The sequence below is a fragment of the Eptatretus burgeri genome, chromosome 8 (assembly GCF_056783735.1).
Source record: "Eptatretus burgeri isolate ZD-2024b chromosome 8, Ebu_testis_v1, whole genome shotgun sequence".
Classification (NCBI taxonomy): Eukaryota; Metazoa; Chordata; class Myxini; order Myxiniformes; family Myxinidae; genus Eptatretus; species Eptatretus burgeri.
The window spans coordinates 57862605-57870651 of NC_140968.1; the positions used below are offsets into that span (position 1 = coordinate 57862605).

The 8047-nt window shown below is 47.6% G+C and overlaps 1 pseudogene; it reads left to right on the forward strand.

Annotated features, from left to right (window-relative positions):
• The first annotated feature begins 5332 nt into the window (after positions 1–5332).
• LOC147021815 (uncharacterized) lies at positions 5333–7375 on the forward strand (annotated as a pseudogene).
• The last annotated feature ends 672 nt before the right edge of the window (positions 7376–8047 follow it).

Genomic DNA, 8047 nt, shown 5'->3' on the forward strand with positions numbered 1-8047 from the left:
CTTCTCTTTTTCAGCCCAACTTGTTAAAAAAAACAACAGCTGTTTAGTATCACCTTGCAAAAGGAAAATGTATTATTGGCTCTTTTACATCATGTCTTCAATGCATTGAAGAGGTATCAGCTGATTTTTGCCTCATCTATTATAATCTACTGATGAATGCCATTATTGTCACCTATATGCACAAGCCAGAACACAGTATTTTTTTGTCTACCTTGTCGAGACTCGGATGAGAGCTAACACACAATGCACAGCAAGGGGGGCATGAGACAAGAGTGGTGGGAGAGGGATGGACAAAACAGTGGGAAACAGAGACATTCGGAGATCTGTGGAAGGGAGAGGGAAGGGGCGGGAAACACGGGGTTTTCAAGATGGACATTACAGGAACTATCAGGATGGAAAGCAAGGAATTTGAAGGAGTTGGGTTTGGGGTGGATTAAGGGGGTAGAGAAGATTGAGGATTTGGATGGGGGAAGATAAGAGGTGGTGGTGAACAGCTGTTTTGAAGGCCTGGAGGGAAGAATGGGATTCAACAGAGTGAGGGAGTTTATTCCAAAGGCGGGGACAAAGAGGAATGAAAGCATCAAGGTGAGCAGTGATTCGTGATTTTGGTAGTTTTACGAGAAGGGGATTGTTGGTGGATCTTGAGCGCCCTGTGGAAATATGTTGGGGACAAATGGCAGACACAGCAGGATGAGGGGGTGAGACCGGAGAGGAGATGGGAGAAGAAAGAAAGACCACCGACCTGTCTGCGGTGCGAGAGTGAGAGGCCGAAAGACTCAGCCTCATAGCAGGAGATGCCAATGATCCAAAATGCCTTGGTTTCCACAGCGTGAAGCCGAGAAAGGTGGGAGGCAGGTGCACCAGCCCAGAGGTGAGAGCAATTCATCAGGCTGTGGACGTAAGCTGTGTACATGGTCAGGAGCTCAGGTGTGCTAAGGAAAGACTTTGCACACCAGAGGATGGCCATTCGGCGACTGGCTTTGGATGCCAGGTTGGAAATGTGGCTTTCCCAGGAAACATCATGGCAGATCATGAGACCCAGATGCTTGAAAGAAAGGACTTCTTCCAGAGGATTGCTGAGAAAGTGGATGGGTTTTTTTTTTCCTTCAAATGGTCCTTTCTGAGAGACATAGTGAGAGTGTGAGATTTTTCCGGATTGAAAGACATGTTCCATGTGTTGGACCAGTTTGTGATTTTACCCAGAACTGCAGTGAGCGAAGAAGCTGTTGCTTTCCGGTGTGAGGGATGACAGATGGTACAGCAGAGGGTGCAGTCATCAGCAAAGAGATAGAGGATTTTCCAGAGAGTAGGAGAGATCATTGATGAAAACCAGAAAAAGAACAGTACCCAGAACTCTGCCTTGAGGAACTCCAGCCTGGACAGGAAGAGGGGATGAAAGAACTCCATTTAGGGCCACTCATTGACTTTGACAGGAGAGGAAGTCTGCGAGCCATGAGTGGAGATGGCCTTGGATACCAGAGGAAGAAAGTTTGTTGAGCAGGGCAGGGTGCCAGACCGTGTCAAAAGCATGCGATATGTCGAGGGATATGGCTCTGATTTCATGTCCGGCATTGAGAACCTTCATCCATTATTGGGAGAGCATAAGCAGAATATCCAGGGTAGAGTGACCCAGCCTGAAACCAAATTGATGATTGGAAATCAGGTCATTGGAGAAGAGGAAGGATTTAATGTCTGAAGCGATGATGGATTCCATAACCTTCTGATAATTGGGAAATGGCTGATTGGTCTACAGTTGAAGGGATCTGTTTTTGCACCTTTTTATGATTTTACCCAGAACTGCAGTGAGCGAAGAAGCTGTTGCTTCTTATCAAGTCAGGTCAAGTCAAGTCAGGAAATATGAGGTGGGAATGCAGTGCAGTAATATTTGCTGATTTCCAAGCAGATGGCAGATGATCTTGAGCAAATAAGAGGGTGCAAAGAACAGAGAGAGGGTGAGCAAGCACAGAGGAGCAGGTTCTTAGGACACGTGGGCTAATGCCGTCTCAACCGGTTGCAGAATCTGAGTCGAGGTTTGACGGAAACCTCTCCACCTTGTCAGGAGAAAAGGACACAGAGTCCAGGGACAGTTGGGTGTGACTGGGTAAGGTGGGTACAGAAAGCGATGGGTTTCGGACACAAGATTTCGATGCAAACACCGAGTTTAAGAATTCAGCCTTTTCACGTGCGGTATCAGCAGTGCGGCCATTTGAGGTAAGGGAGGGGTTGGAGCGTGAACATTCACCAGAAACAGATTTGATTCGACACCATCAGGATTTTTAGGAGGGAGAGAGGTTTGAGAGTTCAGACTTGAGCTTTGAAAGATGTTGGTTTCTGGCTCTCCTGAGGGTAGATACCTACTTGTTCCAAGTTTTATGGAAAGAACTGAGATTACCCTCAGTTGGGTTTGCTTTCCATGAGGCAAAGGGAATTAGTTTCAGGACAACTGCCTCGCCACAAGCTTCAGTGAACCAAAGGTGGGAGGAAGGGTAGGACAACTGAAGACGAGAGGGGATAAATCTGTGCACGAGGGAGAGCAAGTTTCTTTGAAGGAATTCCCAGGATGAGTTGATGTTGGAGAAAGTATTGATGGGAGAACAGTCTAGAAGTTTGATGACTGCTTGGAGACCCTGCCAGTCGGCTTGAGTGAAATGCCAGACTCGACGGCGCTGAGGTGGTTCTCTGATAACAGCCAGAGAGATGTCCATTTTGACAAGCACATGGTCAGGAGAACCGATTGGAGCGGAGAACGAACAGCAGATATTTTCAGGGGAATTTGTCAAAATCAGATCAAGAGGAGATGGAGTACCATTTGTGGAGATCCAGGTCCGGAAATTAACTGATTGAGTCAGTCCCAATGTGTCGCAGAAAGCTTTTTCTGAAGAGCAATGATCGGTGATTGAGGTACCCACACCGAGTCAACTAGCATGATGACAATTGAAGTCACTACATATGAGGAAGAGAGAGTTTGGATGAGAAGATAGACGTTGGTCCATGTTTTCGGATAGTGAGGTGTAAATGGAGTCATCACTGTTTGGTGGACGGTACAGTACACATATAAATATGAGGTGGGAGTGGAGGGGAAGCCGTAGCCAGAGGTATTCTTGGGGGTGTGGGTGAGTGAGGGCAGTGCATGGAAAGTGTAGAATAGTCTGATGAAGAGAGCAAGTTCTCCACCAGGACAAAGCTTAGGTCTGTCTCACTGGAGGAGGGAGTAACCAGGGAGAGATACTTGGGAGTCAGAGACATCTTGAGGTAGGAACGTTTCTGTTAGGCAGATTATCTCTGGTTTGTCAGTGATAACCTGTATGGAAAGATCTGTAAGGTTTGATCGAAGGCCTCAGATATTTGAGGTCCACACTGTTAATGAAGAGGGGGGGGGGAGGAGGCTTTGGGTGAAGGGGATGGGAGGTGAGAGGGTAGGGCAAGGAGACAGCTTTGTGGATGAGAGGGGAGGAGGCAACTTTGAGAAGGGTGAGTGAGGGGGGTGAATGGTGGGAGAAGGGTGAGTGGGGAGAGTTGGAAAAAAAAGAATGGTTGATGGAAAGTGAACACTCATAGCAAACTGGATTTTTTTTAATTTTTAGATCACTGATGCGATTAAAGACATTTCTTGATGGATGCAATAAAGGCGAATTAAGAGAATGGAGAGAAGAAACACTGTAACAGTTGGATTTTTTAGGCAACGTATGAAGGAAAGGTTGAATTGAGAGTAGTCTGTTGAAATAGAAAAAGAGTAGTGCATTATGATACAGTAATGAGTACTATAATGGCATTGATCAGTAGATTATAGATGAGGCAACATGTATGGATGAGGCAAATTTTATAAAAATGAAAAAACATGAAGGAATGAAATCCCCCAAAAACACCCAAACAAGGTCGGAAAGAATGACAAAGAAAAATGACAAGGTAGGAATGACACCACAATCCTTTAAAAAATTTCCATCACATCTGCCCCTAATATTAACTGAACCTGGGAATTATTCCACAGAAACCTGCTCTCTGATGCACAGATTCATCCCATCTCATCTTCAAGTATCTTACCCACCCTCCTACTCTTGGTACTCTTAATGCTGTGGTGTGGCAGTTGCTTTACAACACCTTGCATTCTCCTTCTGGAAGGGAAATCAAACTGAAGGCAACCAAAGATCATTCCACAAAGCCCGCAACAAGTATGTTTCTACTCTCAGGAGAGCCAGAAAACAACACCTGTGCAATCTACAGAATGAGCTTTCAAAGTTGCTCTCCAAGTCTGTCTCTGGTGTGTGCTCCCCTTCCATCACATCCCCCACTTCAAATGATCCCACAGCCGACTCTGCTCATGAGAAGGCTGAATACCACAATTCTGTGTTTGCTTCAAAATCTTGTGTCCCGAACAGCTCTCTTTCTACACCAACATCATACCCAACTGTTCCGGGATTATGTCTTTTGCACCTGCAAAGGTGGAAAAGTTTATGGAAACCCTCCACTTTGACAGCATCAGCTCACATGTCCTAAAAACCTGCTCTGTTGCTCCTGCACATCCTCTCGCTGCCTTTCTCACCCTGTCATCACCATTGGTCATCTTCTGCTTGGAAATCTGACAACATCACTGCATTACATCAATAAGAATGACAGCACTGTGGTCACAACCTACGACACTATATTGTTGCAGGCAGGGGGTCAGTGGCGAGAATGACTACGAGGTGGGGAAAGCTACATCATCTCCACCAGACTCGCTGGAATTGTAGGCTGTCACTCGGATAACTCCGCGAGCCGGCAGGTCGGTCTTAAGGATTGAGTTAAACCCGGAAGAGTGTGATCGTTATCCCTGGATATTTTTGGAGGGAGCTATGAGTTGTCGACCTGTTTTTGGAACTTTATTGTTGTCAAGAGTTCTGGCAGTTTTTGTGCTGTGTATTCAATTCTGTTACCAGCTCTTTTTGGAGATCAAGCCAATAAAAGATCGTGCCTACCCCTAGAGGCCGATCTGAAACACAGTGGGAAGTGTTGTGTTGTTCTCTTTGTCCACATGTGGACTGCTTGAAGCTCGGACATCAACGTCAGTATTCCATGCTGGAAGATATTAAACCGGCGGGATCACGACAAATGGGCGGCTCATCCGGGATTCATTCAAGTAAGAGACATTTGAACTGAGACAGAAATTCCACAGTGGGCCGCTATCTTCCTTCATCTGATCATCGTTCCCTCACCAGCGGACGCCATTTTGGAGGAACCTTCTCACCAGCAGATGCCATCTTGGAGGGATTTTCTCACCAAAGGACGCTATCTTGTGTTTACGCCGGTCATCGGCAAACAACAACAAAAAAAAAACGTGAGTTATTTGTACGTTGCATTTTCTCATTGGCAATTTGATGTGCGGTGGTGATATTGGGTATTTCGTGTCGTATTTCCCCAACAGAGTGTTGTGTGCGAATTACGTGTATCACCCCAATATTGTTTGCCTCCTCTGTGTGAATTGCCCCATCCCATGTGGTGAAAGATATTGCTGAAATATTTCGACCCAGCCTCCTTTTAGACTTAGTGTTTTGTGCCCTTGTCGTATGATAACTCATAGCCAAACCATGTCGGCTGGAGAAGTGAGAGATCAACCTGATCATGTTGACAGTCATGTGGGTGTCGATGTGAGCGACGCAATCAGCCTTGACTCGGTCACTGAACCCGATATGTTAGGGAGCGATCCCATCATGACTAAATGCATGCGTTCGACCTTCTGGTCCGGGCTGACCCCAGTTCAACAACTCGACATGTATAACAGGGAGAGTGACAGGGCAGAGGCTGAGCGACTCAGGGAGAATGACAGGGCAGAGGCTGAGCAACTCAGGAAGCATGATGCAGAGATAGCTGCAAGAGCAGCGGCAGAGGCTGAGCGACTCAGGGCAGAGGCTGAGCGACTCAGGGAGTATGACGCAGAGATAGCTGCAAGAGCAGCGGCAGAGGCTGAGCGACTCAGGGCAGAGGCTGAGCGACTCAGGGAGTATGACGCAGAGATAGCTGCAAGAGCAGAGGCTGAGCGACTCAGGGCAGAGGCTGAGCGACTCAGGGAGGATGACAGGGCAGAGGCTGAACGCGTCAGAGAGCATGACGTGGCAGAGGCTGAACGCGTCAGAGAGCATCAGTGGCGAATGTTGACTGAACGCCAGCGGGCAGATGTGTGTGCTGCACCATTCCCGGAAATTGTTCATGTTCGTTTGCCAGACTGGACGGAGACACGAAGCCAGAACCGTATCTGGAGATGGTGGAGAAGTTGTTGACTTCCGGTGGTATTGATGAGAGCTTGTGGGTCGGCCATGTTGTTAGCCATCTATCTGAAAAGGCGAGGGAGGTATATGCGAGGATGGCAACCGAGGACGTAAACGAATACCGGAAGTTGAAGGCCGAGATTTTGTACGCCTTGTCCGCGTGTATTTATAGGCGTAATTTTTAACCTCCGCCATCTTCGAAGATGGATGGAGGTTACTGTTTTCACCCCTTTCTGTTTGTTTGTTTGTTTGTTTGTGAACAGTATTACGGAAAAACTCCTCAATGGATTTCGACGAAACTTGGTGGGTGGGGGGGGTGGGGGTTAGGTATGGTCCAAGGATCATGCCATTACATTTTTGACTTGGTCCCCCCCCCCCCAAAAAAAAAATTGTTAGAGAAAAAAAAATTTTGCAACTTTTTTTCAACAAAATTTCGATTTTTTTTGTATTTTTACATGTTTTTAGTGATTTCCAACCCCCCCCAAAAAAAAAATTGTTAGAGAAAAAAAATTTTGCAACTTTTTTTTCAACAAAATTTCGATTTTTTTTTTTTGCATTTTTACATGTTTTTAGTGATTTCCAACCCTCCCCCCCCCCAAAAAAAAAATGTTGGAGAAAAGAACTATAACTGTCAGCACTGTTGACATCATATTTAATGAATAAGATATAAGGTTCACTTGAGTGACCCAGCAGTATTGGTGGCGGAGGTTTTGCACTCTCCGGAGTGCTCCCCCTCTAGTTTCAGTTGGACTCGTCAGTCCAGCCAAACTTATGAGGAACATTCGCGGGTCTTGTTGGAACAGCTGCAGAGATGGTTCGAGAGGAGCAGCGTTGAGTTACCTCCAGCGGTTGCGGAACTCCTGGTGCGTTACCGTATCGATCAACAGCTTCCGCAGGACGTAGCGTTGTTTCTTGTCGATAAAGACACTGTTTCCTTGTCAGACTGCGTCAAGCTTATTGATAAACATGTTTTGGCATGCAAAATGTTGCAAGCCATGCAGTTGCATAGTGAGATGGAGGATTCTGCGGTCAAGACCGCCCCCCGTCTGCCCAGCGGCTGGATCGAGGGCAGGGTTCCCCAATGCCCTCCACTGGTGGCGGTCGGAGCTGCAGGCCAGGGCACGGCCATGGTGTGATTTCTGTAAATGCGTGGAGCACGGTGGAGACCGCTGATTCTCTCACCCAGCTAGTCCGGCCTATCGAGGCAACCCGGTTGTTACATTGGAGGGAGATCAGTGGAGGTCATCAACTGGGCCCTCGTGCATGACGGTGGCATCGGTGACAGAGGTTACTGCCACCGAGGCTAATACCATTCATCCTCTGCATCAGGATTATTCAGGGACAGTCATAGTGGGTGGCCCTGATTCGCTGGTGAAGTTTAAGGCCCAATACCTTCGGGATATTGGGGCGACGCTGTGTGTTCTCCGGGCGGGGGTAGTTCCGGCCTCTCAGATGCATTATACCGGCGAGTATATCGTCCTTCGGGGCATTAACCAGGTTCCTGGCTGGTATCCCCTTGCTCTCATCGAGGTCCGGAGTGACATTTTTACGGGTCCGATGACCTGTGCGGTGGTACCCTACTACCCGGTACCAGGGGTATCCTTGCTGATTGGCAATGATGCAATGGCCAGGGAGGAGTTATTGACTCTGACCTGTGGGGTGGTCACCAGATCCCAGAGCAAACAGGTGGATAGAGTGGCAGAGTCAGCCATATCTTCACTTTGGTCCGAGGAGCCTCACGCCACGACTCCAGCCTCCGACGGTGACGTTGCTTCGACTGAAGTCCACCCGAGTCTCCAGTCAGGCCA